At 34.6% G+C, this 17,128-nt stretch overlaps 1 protein-coding gene and 1 non-coding gene across 4 annotated transcripts in view; one reads left to right on the top strand and one right to left on the bottom strand.

Annotated features, from left to right (window-relative positions):
* Nucleotides 1-17,128, bottom strand: part of ERBB4 (erb-b2 receptor tyrosine kinase 4) — a 1,387,693-nt gene that overhangs the window by 947,080 nt on the left and 423,485 nt on the right. The window lies entirely within an intron of this gene.
* On the top strand, nt 16,387-16,493 carry LOC122752117. The gene has a single exon (XR_006355916.1). It is a non-coding gene; the product is annotated as a U6 spliceosomal RNA (small nuclear RNA).

The raw sequence follows: 17,128 nt of genomic DNA, 5'->3' as shown, positions 1-17,128 counted from the left end.
TGTGACAGATAGGATAGATGCAAGGGAAATCTAAATGATATCAAAATGAAAGAAATCAAGAAAATTTATTTTTAATGACCTCAAATTCAGAAAACGAAGCAAAGCTCCAAGTAGAAAACAAAGAATTAAGAGCCAATAATACTACTGATATAATTTGTAGTTACTAAGTCATTCCTAACTCTTTGTCTTTGCTTATCTTGTTTCCCTACCCTATACTATTTTTAAAAGGCCTATCAGAAAGAGCTGGTCACATAAATGATTTTTCTACTGTTCAAGTGATATGGAAACAAGGTCTCACAATGTGTTCTATTAAATTCCATACTTCAGTTAAAATTCATCCTTTAAGTAGTGCTATAGTATCCAAAAGTCCCTCAAAGATATAGTCAAATTCCATTTTATTCAATTCTACTAGTATTTATTAAGCACCTAAGAAACCATATCTACTTTATACATAATAATACATATGCCATTTCACTCAAAATAAGAAGAAAATGAGTGTTTTATAGCACCTAGTATGTGCTATGCATTGTGTTAGGTGCTTTGCAAATATTGTTTCATTTGATCCTCACAAAAACCTTGAAAGGAAGTACCCTTATTTTCCCCATTTTACTATTTCAAGAAACTAAGGCAACTAGAGGCTAAGTGAATTGTCCAGGGTCACAAAATGTCTTAAAATAAGCAAATTTAGTCACAAGATTGAAAAAGAATTTGAAGTTTCTACGTCCTAGCCTCATGGTTCCACCAATCAGATGATCTATGATGACCAAATGTTATTTGTCTTGATAATCACATTTTCACATTTCTCTAAGCTCATGGGAAGACTACAACTATAAAATGGGAATAATAACAACTAGTATTTGTCCAGAGAGTTCTTGTGGGGTACAAATGAGATGTGTGCATGTGTGTTCTGCACTTTGGAAAATTTAAGCATTTTATATGTGTAAATTACAGTTGTTATTATTATAATTTTACAAATGTGCCTCCAACTAACGTGATTTTATGTCATTAAGGTAGTTTAGGCAAATACTGCCATAATATCTCTAACTCTATTATTCTAATATGAGCCCAGGTGCATTCAGTTGTACTCTCTCCTACCTCAACTAGAGCTCCCACCTGATTCTCCTCCATGCTTTACCAGCTTACTTCATCTATTCCTAATAATGTCTAAGCCTAGCTTGATGAGTCTGTTTTCCCACTTTGTTCCTCCCTTCCTGTCCCAGCTGTTCTAGACCAGAATAGCTCCCATTCTTTCCACTTCTGCCCCCAGGTAGTCTCTCTACTTATATGATTTCATTGCCCCCCAAACTCTGCTGGGAAATCTCAGGAGAACTGATTCAGAGTGATATGAGCAAAACAAGGGGAACAATTTATCCTACACTATCAATATTGTAAAAATGAAAATTCCAAAAAGCCCAAGAATTTAGATTAATGAAATAATCAACCATGATCCTAGAGGACTACTGAAGAAGGCTGTCTGTCTCACAACAGAGAAGTAAATGGAATGATGAGTTAAAATGGATTTTTTGACATGGCCAACGTGATGATTTGGTAATTTGTTTTGAATGTTAAGATTTATACAATATAAGGATTTGTTTCTTCTTCTTCTTCCTTTGCTTCTTTCTTTTTTCTTTCTGTTCCTTTTTTTCTTTCTCTGAGTGGCAGATGGGAGAAAGAAAAATAAATACTTGATCATCAGAAATTCTTTTCTATTTTTAAAAAATGCAGTAGCAAAAATTCACTACTTCACTTACAATTTTGTGTTGGGTAACTCCAAAAAAACAAGTATAGAGAGGAAAATTTATTTTTCAATAATAAATATTCTGGAAGCAGTTTTAGTTTCTCTTCATGCATATATGGAACATATTTCAATATTCCATAAATATGCATTCTATTTTTAAAAAAAGGAAATGGAGTAAACTATTTTTTCTGGCAATTTGTCTACTTAATATCATTTAAATAGTAAAGGCTGATTATTTTACACATTACAGTTATTTATGTAATATTAGGGAAACTTTATTGACATTTGGCAGGGATCATCATTATAAAGAAATGCTCTTGTTTTGTCTTTTAGATTAGGAAAAGAACAGTACATTTGTCATCTAGATGCTTTATATCCTGAATCAAAATAGGTTTGTACATTTATTGGTTATTAAAATTCAATTAAATGAGAAATATGGGACAAGCGCACATTTCCTCAGATGACCATGCACTGTATTGATCTTGTTCCACTTAAGTCTTTTCAAACATATGTACAACTATCTTTCTATTTAATTAACTTGTCCCATTGTTTAGGTCCTCATTATGTTCACACATTTAAACCTGGTTGAACAGTATGAAATGACTTAAATAGTTGACAGTCAAACAATTTATCTATTCAGTCAAACGCTATGACAGTAAAAGCAATCTGCATTTTTTTTAATTTTTAAAATTTTTTAATTTTTTAAAATTAGGTATAATTATTTGATAAGCAATTCTAATCACTCAAATTGGTATGTGTGTATGTGTGTGTGTGTGCGCGTGCACGCATAATCTATAAGGACTTCCTTTCTTTTTCTGACCTCAATGAGTTTTGTTGCAATTTTCATTAAAATTTATAAATTCAGAGGGCAGCTAGATGGTGCAGTGGATAAAGCACTGGCTCTGGATTCAAGACAACCTGAGTTCAAATACAGCCACAGACACGTGACACTTTAGCTCTGTTACCCTAGGCAAGTCACTTAACCCTCACTGCCCCCCTAAATAGACAAAATTGAAAGTGACTTTAAAGATCATCTATTGTAATCCTCTCTTTTTCCAAAGGAGAAAACTGAGGTCAGAGAAACTAAATGACAGTAAGGCAGTGAAAAGAGTATCTATGCCAGCTAGAACTAGAACCTAGGTTCTCTGACTCCAAATTCAGTGTCCATTTGACAGCTGCAATAACAAAGCACTATTTACATATAAGGATGTGTGCAATATATGACCCCACCATTAATCTTGTTTGGATCCCTTTAGTGTTCCAGAGACCCATTAAAGCCTCCTCCAAATAATATTTTTAGCTAAATAAAAGAAAATCTAAATATCATAGTTTAATAAAACTAAAGATGCATTTTCTCTCATCCAAGTTTATGGTCCTCCTGAAATAGTTGGGGGTGCCAGGTTAAGAACCCCTCCATTAAAATGTAATCAAAGATAAGCTACCTACTCTACTGACACTTTCATGAGAGCTCGAGATAAGGGGTCTCAGAGATCAAATCTTTCCATGAAGATTTTTTGGAACTTTATGGCCAAGAATATGAAGGCACTGATGGATTGTGATTTGTACTGTAAGAGGGTATGCCCACATCATCTAGGGTACTGATCTATCAAACTATCCAATGGTACATATGCAAGCATAGATATATGATTCCCAAAAATGAAGGTCAGTATTTTCACAACTTTTTAGCACTATTTGATGTGACATTAGGGCATCTTTCATTACTCTAGCCAAGAGAAAAAAAAAAGATTTATATTTTAACTATATTAGTCTCTCTTGTGTACTCCCTCTGGCCCTACCAAGAAAAAGCAATAAAAGAAGGTTTTAAAAGTTAAATTTTCTTTTTTTATTTTTATAGTGTCACCCTCAAAAAATCAAATTTAAATACACAATAGTAACATATTTTGCCTTAGATTACAATCACATTTCAAATAAAATAATGTGGCTCAGCCCCAAGGCCATAGTTAGGGAGGATTCTGTTGACTGTAATGTTGAAATGGGAAGCAGAGAAAGATCCATGTAGGATGACACCCTTCAGATTGCAATAGCAGAATCACAACACAGCTGCTCTTTTGATATTTTTGAACATGCTCCCTATAATTATTTATTTATGCTTTCTTCTACAATATTCCATTATGATCACAATTTTATGATAGTATTAGCCATTTCTGCCCCCATCAAGGATGTCTGTGCAAAATGATTTTTATTAGTATTCCTTAGCCCTAGATAATGTGTGCTGTGAATAAACTCTATACAACCCAAGATCATAGGCATAGTTTGTTTCTTAAAGAGCAAGATATATTTGGCACCAAATCTGTTAATTTTAAAATAGTCACTTTTCAATCTTTGTCTCTTTTGCAAAATTTATGCCATGCCAGGATCAAATGAGATGACACATTTCACTGGTTCCAACTTGTATTAGGATGATGACATCTTTAAAAGAGGCAAATCCCTGGGAAAATCCAATGCCAAAGGTTGTTCAAAGACATGTTATTGTCAAAATGAGACATTAGAAAGTGTCACTATAGTACTATTTTTTTAAACTTACAGACTCCTGTTATATGCTATTTAAGCATATAAGCTATACAGCAGAGAAAAATGTACGTAACTAGGATTGTGTAAGTGAGGGGAAATATTCTCCTGCAGACTGGCAGTCTCTCACAGCACTGTTCTCTTAATGGCCTTATCTTGTAGGACATCCAAATAATGAGGTTGCAGAGTTTCTAGCAATTCTAATACATGACAAATATAAGCTGTGATACATCAAAAATGATATTTAATATATTTCATAGCTATTTCTATAAATATACAACTTATCAAAAACAAATAAGCAGAATAACCTTTACTGATATTAAGCTACTGTTTTTGTTGTTGTTGTTGTTGTTTTTGTGGGGCAATGAGGGTTAAGTGACTTGCCCAGGGTCACACAGCTAGTAAGCGTGAAGTGTCTGAGGCCGGATTTGAACTCAGGTCCTCCTGAATCCAGGGCCGGTGCTCTATCCACTGTCCTTGTGAGCCTTTATTCATGCTGCTGTTTGTTCCCAGAAAGACCTACCAAATCTCAACTTGCATCTACCAAAAGCCAACTCATCCATCAATAGCTGTCCCTAATGCCATGTGTTTGAAATATTCCTGGAATATTGCTAAGATACTATTTTATATTGTGACTATGCAACCATGCAAGTGATTGTCTTTATGTGATTATGCGTGCATCTTATTTTTCCCATTATATTCAAACTTTCTGGAAGGGAGAGACCATGTCTAAATCCTATTTATCCCCCACAGCACTGAATACAGAATTTGTTCAGAGTATAAAGGGTTAATAAGCATTCATTATCATTATTTGTTGATTGAAAAAAAATTAAGAATACGGTTATCCTTTAACCCACCTAATTTAAAATAAATAACCCCTTACATATATAAATTTATTAAATGTTAATTGCCACAAACAGAGATGTGGGGAAATATTACCTTTTTAAAATCTTTAAATTCTCGAATAGAAAGAGTAATGATATGTCGTTTCCATCTCTGTTACTATAACTGCTACAACATAAAAATTAGACTTTGAGGAGTGAAAAGAGCATTCCAATCTTAGAAAGTACTAAGAGCTACATATCAAATTATCTGCATATTGCAAGATAATCTTTGATGTATAGTAAGTCTATTATGTGCACACTTTTCCATTATAAGAATTAGTTATAATTTAATTCAGTGCATTGGGCTGTAAGGCTTTGTGAGGTTAACAAAAGATTCATTTTCTGATAATAAAGTCTACATAACTGAGACAGAAAAAAAAGTTTCCATAGAAATAGCTCTTTTCTCTGGAAGAACTCTTGAACATTACTCCTTTAGTTATTTATCCTATTTATGCCCTAGGTTTAGCCATTGAGAATCAGAACATTGTAATGAGTATTATTCCATGTGCTAGAAAGATCTTACAGAACTCAAAATACAATTATAATGAACATTCAAAGGCAGAGTTTTTATTGGGGATTCATTTAAATGCCACTAAAATATTTTTCTTTAAGGAATTATCTCCTTTCTGAACATTGAGTCAGCCACACTTAATAGACACGCAAAGAGCACAAGCATATATAAAAGGCCCCACTCCTTGAGACAGTCATGCAGAATATAAAAATAAGGCAAAATAAATATGATAAAAAATTTATGGATCTTCAATTAATTTTATTTCCTTTCCCCCTTCTTGAATTCATAGGGTAATGTATGTAAGTCTAGCCTCCAAAGAGAGTGAGGTTTTATGTTCTGCAGATTATTCTCCTCCCAAACACCAACACCTACTTTGTAATTGGTCTACCATTAATATATGAGTCTTCCAAAGAAGCTATGCTTTTTTTTTTATATACTACATTTTGGGGGGAAGGGCTGGCATGGGGCAATAAGGCTCAAGTGACTTGCCCAGGGTCACACAGCTAGTAAGTGTCAAGTGTCTGAGACCAGATTTGAACTCAGGTCCTCCTGAACCCAGGGCTGGTACTTTATCCACTAGGCCACCTAGCTGCCCCCCAAAGTAGCTACACTTTAACAGTAATAAAAGCTAAATTTGATTAATAGGATTTATTTTGGAACACAGTTACAAAATAGTCACAAAAATAGTCATGAGGCACCAGGAAGCCCTTTATAGACAAGGAGTGTACAGGCTCAAAATCTCTACTTCTGGGGCAGCTAGGTGCCACAGTGGATAGAGCACCGGCCCTGGATTCAGGAGGACCTGAGTTCAAATCTGCCCTTAGACACTTAACACTTACTAGCTGTGTGACCTTGGGCAAGTCACTTAACCCCAATTGCCTTACCAAAAGAAAAAAAAATCTCTACTTCCATAGCCAGTTATCCCCTCTAAAAAGAACTGCCTTGTGCTTTTGTAGATTCTAGAAGATGATAAATCACCTAGAAAGTTTGGGAACTTAGATCCATGAGAAGAAAAAGGCTATGCCAATGTGAATGTCTTCAATGTGATATTTTTCAGTAATATCTTAAGACTAGACATCTTTATTAATGATCCCAATTTTCTTTTTAAAGATATACAGATACCATTTTGAATGAATGAATGAATGACTGGGCGATTGAGTGAGTAAGAATGTTTAGGTGCTTACTATGTTCCAGGTACAGGCCTAAGTTCTAGAGATACAAATATAGAAGTGTTAAGAATTAAACTGTTAAAGTGTTAAAATGTCATGGCCTTCAAGGAGATTATATAATAATAGGGAGAAGGTTCAATAGGGAAGGGAGTATTTATCAAGTTAGTCACAGGAATGTTAAGGTGATATGATCTTACTAAGAATAATTATGAATGTATTGATTTAGCTAGTGAGCTAGAGCAAGAGGTAGAATTGAAGGTGGGAGGTCATATGCAAATAGTGGCTACAGGGCAGACAGCAAGATGGTTCAGTTGGAAAGTTGGATAGAATGTTTGATACAGTCTGGTTTGGTGGTCTGGGGCCAGCTAGATATAGTAGGCTAGCTGAATTGGTGGACATTAATCCAGAATAAGATATATATTATGCCATATCATTTCTATTTCTTTTTTGGAAACAGAGGAGGATTTGTCTTGATACCCCATACTATGTAAGTTACCCAAGACTCTTTCTACTAAGTACTTGGTAGTAACTTTATCATACTCTTTTATTTGAAAGTAGAATTTATTTTAAATTTTCCTCCTTGTTGACTGTGATTTTCAGGTCTTGTTTCAAGTCTTTATATACCCTTAGTCTCTGAATTATTTGAAAAATACAATTGGCTAAACGGTGAAAACGGACAAGAGGATACCAGAGACAAAAATAAAGGGGAGGGAGAGGGAAGGAGAAGATAAAGATGCAATGCAAGACTGTAATGTTAAGTCTTTTCATATCTTTCATAGTCTTACCATGGAAGGAGGCCACGCCATTTAGAGGAGGATTCATACTGGGATGCCTAGCAGGCCTCTCAGGAACCATATACAGTACCAGCTGGCAGCGTGGCTTTATTTATATTCCCAGCTAGTCCACCTGCTATCTGAAAATTTTGCACAGTTATACTGTAGACTGATCGATAGTGTGATTTGCTATCAGTGGGGAGTAGGGGACACCCTCTGACTCTTCCTATTTTTAAACAACTAAAGTTGTTTTGTATTTCCTAAACCATATTGATCTATGAGGCTAATGATAGTTTTTATTAAAGCTCCCTTTTATAAACTCTGTTGCAGAGGAAGCCTTGGAAAATGGCAATTAGCAGCACTCAAAATGTTTGAAAACTTTTTTGTGGCATAACTGTACTGACAATTCCTGCTATGTGCAAAATAAAGCAAGAGACACATATTTTCCCTTCCTGGATTTGTAGAGATGGACTGATGCAGTGGCAATGAAGATGGCTTGTCTTCATGCCTCCCGGGTGCTGTAACTCCTATACAAATCATTTACCATCCTGTCCATTATGGGAATGATGTGGAAAGGCTTGATTGGCAATGCCCCCGCTTTTCCATTTCACTGGGAATTAAAAGAGAGGCTGCCATAGATAGGCCTGTGCAATGCCATCTGCTTCTCTACTTGAGGAAATACCCATTAAAATGGTGTTGAGATGTTGGGTACTTAATTAGGGATGGGCTATAAGTTTCTTCAGTCTTCTGTAGTCTGACACCTGCTGGGCCACATAAACAATATAATTGGGGAAAGGGAAACTACATAGGAAATACTAAAAGATAATTACTAATATTCAGTTGGACATGAGAAAAAGAGGATGCAATATTTTACATGATTCTAAACACAATCTAGCAAACACTTTCCATTTATGTAAATTGGATAAGAACTTTATAGAGTCCATGTTTTGGAATTGTCATAGCTCACAATGAGGAACTCATCCTAACTGAAAAGATAGATTTCTGTATATATGCATTACTCAAAGTCTTTGGACTTGAGTTTTTAAGATGGAATATTAGAAATGCTGCCAATAAAAGATACTTTACTTTTCATTCAATTGCAATTTACCAATCTAAAGGGGTGTGTATTATTATACTAAAGACACACCATTACGATTATAGCTCAATGGGCCACTAATGTTTATGGCAGACTTTCAAGTCTGTTGAATGTGTAGTTTAGCCAACTACTGGAAATACTATTTTCCCTCCAGTTCTGGATCCTAACTCTTGTTTCTACTATGGTGCAAATGTAATCCACATTTCAATAAAAGAGTGCAGCTGGGAATTAACAGGCCAATAAAAGGGGCTTTAAAGGTGCATTAAACTAGAGTTCAAGATGTCTGCTGCATTTGTAGCATAAATGCTAATAAAATATAAGTCTGTTATTAAGTTTTTATGGCCTAACCAAGTGATAAAGCCTAAAAATGTTTAAATATCTTTTGACATATGTCCATAAGATGAAAAGAAAAGAAAAAAGGATAGGTAAAGAATGGAGGTTAAGGTGAGAGTAAGAATCTTTGTCTTGGGTATCTTTATAAAAAAAAAAAAACTTTCATTTTTTTTCTCACCCAAGGCATCTTGGGATTGATCTGTCTTGATCAGAAAGGGCAAGAAAATGCTTTTATCCTTTAAATGACTGGAACATTATGCTAGGAGATTTTGCTCGAGGGGCAACACTGTAAAGTGTGCTATTGTTTACGTGACAATAAAGCATTTATGTCAAATAACTGCTGACAATAAAGCCACACTTGTTCATTAGGATCATACAAGTTGCTAGCTGTTACTTAATAATACACCAACCTATTTGGTATACTCATTGTTCAAGGCATAATTGCACAGATCTAATTGTTACATGTGTCTGGGAAATTAAAATGATGGTCCTTGGAGAGACAGTAAGGATTATTTTGAAATGAATTTCATTATTAAAGAAAAATACAAAAATGTTTTCCTTTTATTGGCATTTAAATGTTTTAAGGACTGGCGATTCAAGATGTGAGAGAACAATGGTGATTCTCAAAATAGGATGGAAATATGAAACCATATGGAAAAGAAAATGAGACCTATCAGAATCCTATGATTTTACAAAATGACAATTGTGTTGCTACCTACCAAGTTTAGATCAGTTTGCCAAGTAACAACATTGCATCAAGAATGTGATAGATAAAAAGGCAGGAAAATCAGCTCACTACAGAGAAAAAAAGTATCTTTACAGATATTTCATTTGCATCATAGTTCTAATGCAGCTGAAAATATCAGATAGTTTATAACAAAGTATGAATAAATGTGATATTGATGCTAACAGATTTGGCTTTAGTGTATGGGTGACTACACGCTACACCTGTCCAGATAATATTTACTCCTAACCTATTCTAATGGCATTCTATTCTTTAGTTCAGAATACCACACAAACTAAGATTTGAAGGTTTTCTAAATAAGGGCCGTTAGTTAATTCCAATTGAATGAAAAGTAAAGTATCTTTTATTGACAGCATTTCTAATATTCTATCGTAAAATCTCAAGTCCAAAGACTTTGAGAAATGCATACATACAGAAATCTATCTTTTCAATTAGGATGAGTTCCTCATTGGGAGCTAAGACAATTCCAAAACATGTACAATATAAAGTTCTTATCTAATGTTGCTTTGGGCAGTATGGATACCTACTAAAGGCCTCACTAGCCAAGTAAAATACAAAAATGAAGAAAGAATCAAGGATGTTTTAGCATCTTTTGGAGCCCACTTAGGTCAGAGAATTATAAACAGTTTACGATATTACATTTTTGATCATCCAAAATCTATTTCTGCAACCAATCTAAGACTTTTAGTATGATTAAAATATTCATCAGTGACTACATTTTATTCTAAATTAATGAAACAAACTCTCCAACTTGAGGAGCAGAATTTTAATTCCCCTAAAATGTCTAAATCAACTTACACCCTCTACTTTAAAAAAATAAATAATTTTAGTGACTATCCAACATAAATTATTCAAGGTTGTTTTTTTTTTTACTCTTAAAAATATCTCCAAGCTAACGTTTTTTATTGTCAGAATGATATTGTTCAAGCAAAATAAAGAGAAGGTGCATAAATATGACCTTCAAACAATTTTTCCCAAGGCTTCCTGGTTATGAGCCTTAAAAAATTAATTTCTATTTGACGTCCTTACATATATAGCAGCCATAGTTTCAGAAGTGTCTTAACCCCCACATTGTAAGTGACCAAGGAAATTTCAACCAAAACAAAGGCACCCTTTGATAGTCATAACATCCCCCTCATCCACAGGGGGCTTTCCTTTCCTCCACCCTTACTAAGTGTGTGAGGGGGGTGGTTGAGGGGGAATTTACTTTTATTGTGAAGCAGCCAAGCATGGATGCCCAGAGCCAATGATAATAAAAATGTTTGTTTTTTTATGACTGGTCAATGTCAAAGGATACTGACATGAACAACACAATTCAAAATGTGCTTGAGAAATTCAAACTTTGCCTCATATTTTGAATTTTGGGGTGAAGGACAGATCTTTTAAATTAAATAGATAAAACGAGTTGCTTTTGACACCTTTCTATAAATATATATATATGTGTGTGTGTGTGTGTGTGTGTATATATATATATATATATATATATACACATACATACATATATATATTTTTTTCCTAATATGTATTAGGCCTTTCTGGATACATGTCGTATACCTAAGTGAATCACAAATTGGTGAGGGGAGAGATTAAAAGTATCATATTTAATATTGTTATATGAGAGGTATAGTAGATAGAAACCTGGTCTTAAAGTCAGAAAATCTAAATACAAGTTTTTCCTCTAATCCATCTGACTGCGTGACTGTGGGAAAGTCTTATTTAACTTCCTGGTGTTCCAGACCAATGATGTCAGACTAAAACAACAATGGATATCTGCTGGCAGCATATAGACTTAGAAAACCACAAACTAAAAATATCTATGCTATATTGTTATTGTCATTGTTGTCATTGGTGTTTCCCAAACATTTCCCAATTACATTTTTTTTTTAAGTGAGGCAATTGGGGTTAAGTGACTTGCCCAGGGTCACACAGCTAGTGAGTGTCAAGTGTCTGAGGCCGGATTTGAACCCAGGTACTCCTGACTCCAGGGCCAGTGCTCTATCCACTGCGCCATCTAGCTGCCCCCGCCATCTAGCTGCCCCTCCCAATTACATTTTAATCTGGTTCAGTTTGAATTTTGGCTTGACAATTCTATCACTTTACATTTCAGAGATGTTTGCCTAAACTACTAGAGGAAGATTATGCCCCCAGGATTTCCTTATATCAATGAAATTAGAGGCCCTGTCCCTATCCCTAGTTTTCTAATCAATTAGCAGTACTTGGCACAATTTGTGTTTGATAAACATTACTGACTGGATTCAAACTACTTAAATATGTCAAATGATTCCTTAGAGAAATTTATTAAGGCCTTCATAGTTGCAAGCATCTACATTACTGGAATTTAATATTTTTGAGCCTGATTTTCCAAAGAAGCCAACTCACTTCGATGAATAGAGGGAATTCTTTGAAAGTTCATTCAAGATGGGAAGTCATTTTGCCTATTATACATAGCTAGCTCTGTTGGTGACTTTATTCCAATGTAAGCACCTTGAAGAAAGGGTCAGGGTCTTCTCCAAATGCAGCATCTAGACAATTTTCTGCACACACTAAATATTTAAAGAATTCTTAGAAAATGCTTTCAATCGCCAATCTAAGCTTGTGCCTTACCCCTTTTCTAAAGGTGGTATCTACTGCTTCCTTCACAGAACTGTGATTTATGCTTATTCAGTCACATTGTTTTATTCACTGATTTTTGGCTTAAAGTCTTGCCACCATCCTCTTATCTCCCACCCCTTAAAAGCCAGTGAGAAAACTTTATCTCTGGGAAGCTCCAAAGTCACAGCCAAGTACTTCATTGCTGAAATAGGGTAAAAGCAGAAACTCGAAGGAGGAACACTTTCCAGAAAATTTCAATATTGCAGAAATGAATGACTCTTGGTTCAAGTTTTCAGCTACTTTCAGAGTAACACTAGTACTGTTTTAATTTGTGAATTCAGTGGGTTGGAGGACAGTGACGATGAGAATATAATAGCACCGATACAAACATTACATGAATTGTTCCTTAGCTAGTAAGGCAAAATTCCATGTTCCAACTATAGCTGTTTCTGCAAATTGATGTCAGGAAGGGTAGAAAGAGTAGTATGACTATATCAGTATAAAATCATAAACTATATCAGAACCACACATACCCTACAGATGGGTCAAAAATCCTATCTTTATAGACAAGAAAGAACTTTTTCCTCCACCTTAGAAAGAATATCCAACAAAAGAAAAAAAAGAAAAGAAAAGAAAAACTAAGTGACGATCCACAATGCTAGAGCTTAATAGAGATCTTTGTAAAATGACTTTATAAAACTGGCCTATATGGACAGTTAAGCAGAGGTTAAGGACAACAAATGTGGCCCATCAGACAGTATTCTTTTTTAAAACTAGAATGGAAATATTTTTTTAAAGTATCTGCATATATAACATGTAAAAATAAAACTATACTGAAAATATAAAATACTAAATAAAATGCAAAATGAATAAATGTCAATTGAAATTGACATGAACAGTACAAGTCAGAGATCTCATCATATGCTTGAGAAACTCATTTTCATGCACTGAGGTTGAAGAAGAGCAGAAGATCCTTTAAATTAAACAGATGAAACACATTGTCTTTGGTACCTTTCTGGATATATACTTTTCTAATTTGTATTATGTCTCTCTGTGTACATGTCTTATGTAATCAACTGGATGATAAATTGGCAAGGGAAGTGACTGCCATTTTCCCTTGGGGGGAAAAATCTTGCAGTAAAAAGAAAGCATTAGCAATCATAGTATACCCATTATTGGGATTAGTAATTAGATATCAGAGTGTATCCCTGAAGATTTGTCTCTGCAAGTGTTCCTGGGTTTTTTTTTCCTTTGCCCACTTTACCCTTAATTTGCTGATTATATTTCCTGGTTTCTATATGCATATTGGCATGCAGAGTTAACTATGTCAAATTACCTTTAAAAACACATAAAAAGCAGTGAAGCATGCTGTTTTTCTCTTTATCCTACATGAAATATATTTGACTATTTTAAAACAGCATGAAGTTCTTGTTTATTATATCCATGACTCTTAACAAAACTAAGGAAAAGTACAGGTTAGTGAATGTTGGGCTAAGCATACATGAGGAGCTATGCCGAGTTCCTTACCAGTCACCACAGAAGGACAATGAGAGAAAGACAGGGAGCAGGCTCCTCCCAGAAGCCTCAGTTTCATTTAACCCAGGGAACTTACCTAGAAAAACAGAGAAAGAAATTCTATATAGTAGCGGCCATTTATATGTCACTTCAAGTTTTACAAAGTGCTCACCTCAGAACAACTCTCTGAGGCATATAGTACCAGCAATATCATTCCACTTTACTTATGAAGCAGTTGAAATTCTGAGATTTGATGACTTCTAAGAGTCACACAGTTAGAAGTGATAGGCAAATCAGTCTCGGACCTAATCCAAGGGAATTAGTTATTGAAGAAGCAAAGGTCTCATCGCCAGGTGATAATCCCTATGGTAGTATAGAGTCCAACGCAAGTACAAGAGTGAGGTTTTTCAGATTCATGGAGATATAAGATTTAACTAGGGGACCACATAAGGTGCCATTGTCAGTACCAATTAACATTCACTTATTGTATGCTGAGGATTTTCTATAAAAGATATTCTACTGAGTATATATACCAAGAAAAACCAAGATAGAAAGAAAAGTTCTAAATATAACAAGTATTCATAATAACATCTTTTGTAGTTGCCAAAAAAAATTGATAATGAAATAAGTGCCCATCAACTGAGGGATATCTGATAAAATGATGTTATAGAAATATGATAGCATATTATTATCCTATAGGAAATCACAAATGTGATGAGTTCAGAGAAACATAAGAAAATCAGTATCAACTAATAAGAAGCAAAGAAAGCAGGAGGAAAATAATGAAGAGAATAACTTGTCTTCGATAATAAAGAATAAGTCAGGGAATAAATTATGAAAAAAATTCTTTCCTTTTTCTAGAGGTGAGGGCCAATGGGTGTGAAATATTACATTTACTGCCAAATGGTATGTTTTTTTTTCTTTTTTTGCTGTTTTATCTGTCATTGTAAGGCAGGGTTCTGGGGGTTTGGAATATTTCAGGAAGTAAATTTGGTGCATTTTCTTTAATATTTTAGAAAAGTGTAAAAAAATATAAGACTCTCCTATAGCTGATCCAACTTGGATTTTTTCCCAAATACTCTTCAAAATCTCTTCCTCCATTCCAAAAATAATGAATAATTAAATACTTTCACATAGAATTTTCTTGGCTAAAAAGGCAATATTATCTGGTATGTTGGCATTATTGTGATAGATTCCATATGAATATTTAAATTTTAAAAGTAGCTTCAGAATATAAAGCTTCACGAATTTTCATATCTGTCCCTTTCTTTTTTCCACTTCCATTGTCACCACCCTATTTCAGGTCCTTATTACCTTTGGAGCAGACTACTGCAATCACTTCTTTTTCCCCTGACACTAGTCTCTTCCCCTTCAATTCATCCTGTATATGTTATCAGATTAACTTTTTAAAACACAATTTTGGATCACATCAGTCCTCTGATCACATATCCCTTATGGTTTCCCATTCACTAATAAGTAAGTTCATACCTCTTTATCTCAGGATTTGTTTTCCATACTGAGGGGGCAATATATATACTACTCACCCTATACTCCAGCAAAACTGGGTTATCTATTATTCCCTAAACATACCCGTGCTTTCCCAGCTCCATGTTTTTATTCATGACATCCCTTATGCCTTTTCTACCAATCACTATGTATTGAAATCCTATCTTTCCAGACCCAAATCAAATACCAGATACCAAATCTTCATGAAGCTTTCCTTGATTCTCAGAAATGGAAAAAAAAATTCTCCCTACTCTATGCTCATGGGGTACTCTGTGACCCTTCATGGGCACTGAGTACCTTCTGCCTTATAATTACCAATATTTATTCTAAACTAACTGAGACATTCAACTATATTTTTTGGTCTAAAACTGTTATTTCATTTGTATAGTGAGCTCTTCCTTGATAATTCCCTTCCATGATGCAAATCTGTAATTCATATGCATAATTTAGTTTTAGAAAGTTTCCTAGGGCACTAAGAGTATAGTGACTTGCCCAAGTTCATACAGCTAGACTGTCATTTGTACCCCAAACATTCTTACTACAAGGCTGGCTCTATATCTGTGATATTATTGTGCTTCTCTCTATGCCACATGCATTAATCAAACTAAATGTCTATTATATATCTATTACTGTTCATGCAAAAGTCCACTTTTGGGGGGGGGGCAATGAGGGTTAAGTGACTTGCCCAGGGTCACACAGCTAGTGTCAAGTGTCTGAGGCTGGATTTGACTTCAGGTACTACTGAGGCCAAGGCCAGTGCTTTATCCACTGCGCCACCTAGCTGCCCCCCAAAAGTCCACTTTTAAGAGAAGACAACTGGGTAGAAATTCCTGGAGGCTTCAAGGACATGTTTCAATTCAAGAATAGTATTATACATTTATATAATGTTTTATAGGTTTGTGACATCTCATTTTGTCTTTACAACTATGAAAGGTAGATAGGGCAGAATGGTCTATTATACAAATGGAGAAACCAAGATTAAGAGAGTTTAAGCTGTGCTCACTTCGGCAGCACATATACTAAAATTGGACCGATACAGAGAAGATTAGCATGGTCCTTACGCAAGGATGACACGCAAATTCGTGAAGCGTTCCACATTTTTTCCCCATTGCCCCGCAAAAAAAAAAAAAAAGAGAGAGAGAGAGTTTAAGTTTCTAGTTTCTTAGGTAATTATCAGTGAATTTAGGATTAGAACTCAATCCAAAATATTTTTAATTATATCATAGTGCTCCCTCTATTAATACACTTAGTTTTTAACTAACAAAAGCCATTCATATCTTTCTAGTACACCCTCTCTTATTTAAGATGATAGATATAAAAAGCCTTCCTTTATTAGGGGCTTTCAAGAAAACGCCATATACTCAGGCACAGATATATCATAAGGTATATTGTAGAATGGGTTAGTAGATACGTAGATAACCTTTGACATACTTCCCAATTCTATGATCCTCTGATGTTCCCTACTTTTAAGTCACTTGTGAAGGACATTTTCATTCATCCACATGTCACCTACTAACCTATAGATAGCAGCTCTTCATTAAATGAAGGAAGGAAGTATGGGAGAGAAGGAGGGAGGGACGGAGAAGAAAGAAGGAAGAAGGAAGGAAGAAAAGAAGGAATAAAGGAAGGCAGGATCTTAATATAAAATCAATATAACATATAAATATGACTTAATATGAAATAAACAAAAGTTGGTTATTATATGATTTGTCTCCTATTAATAATATCAGACAAATG

Source organism: Dromiciops gliroides, chromosome 3 (assembly GCF_019393635.1).
Source record: "Dromiciops gliroides isolate mDroGli1 chromosome 3, mDroGli1.pri, whole genome shotgun sequence".
Lineage (NCBI taxonomy): Eukaryota > Metazoa > Chordata > Mammalia > Microbiotheria > Microbiotheriidae > Dromiciops > Dromiciops gliroides.
The sequence above is the reverse complement of the archived record's forward strand: the minus strand, read 5'-3'. Positions and strand labels throughout refer to the sequence as shown.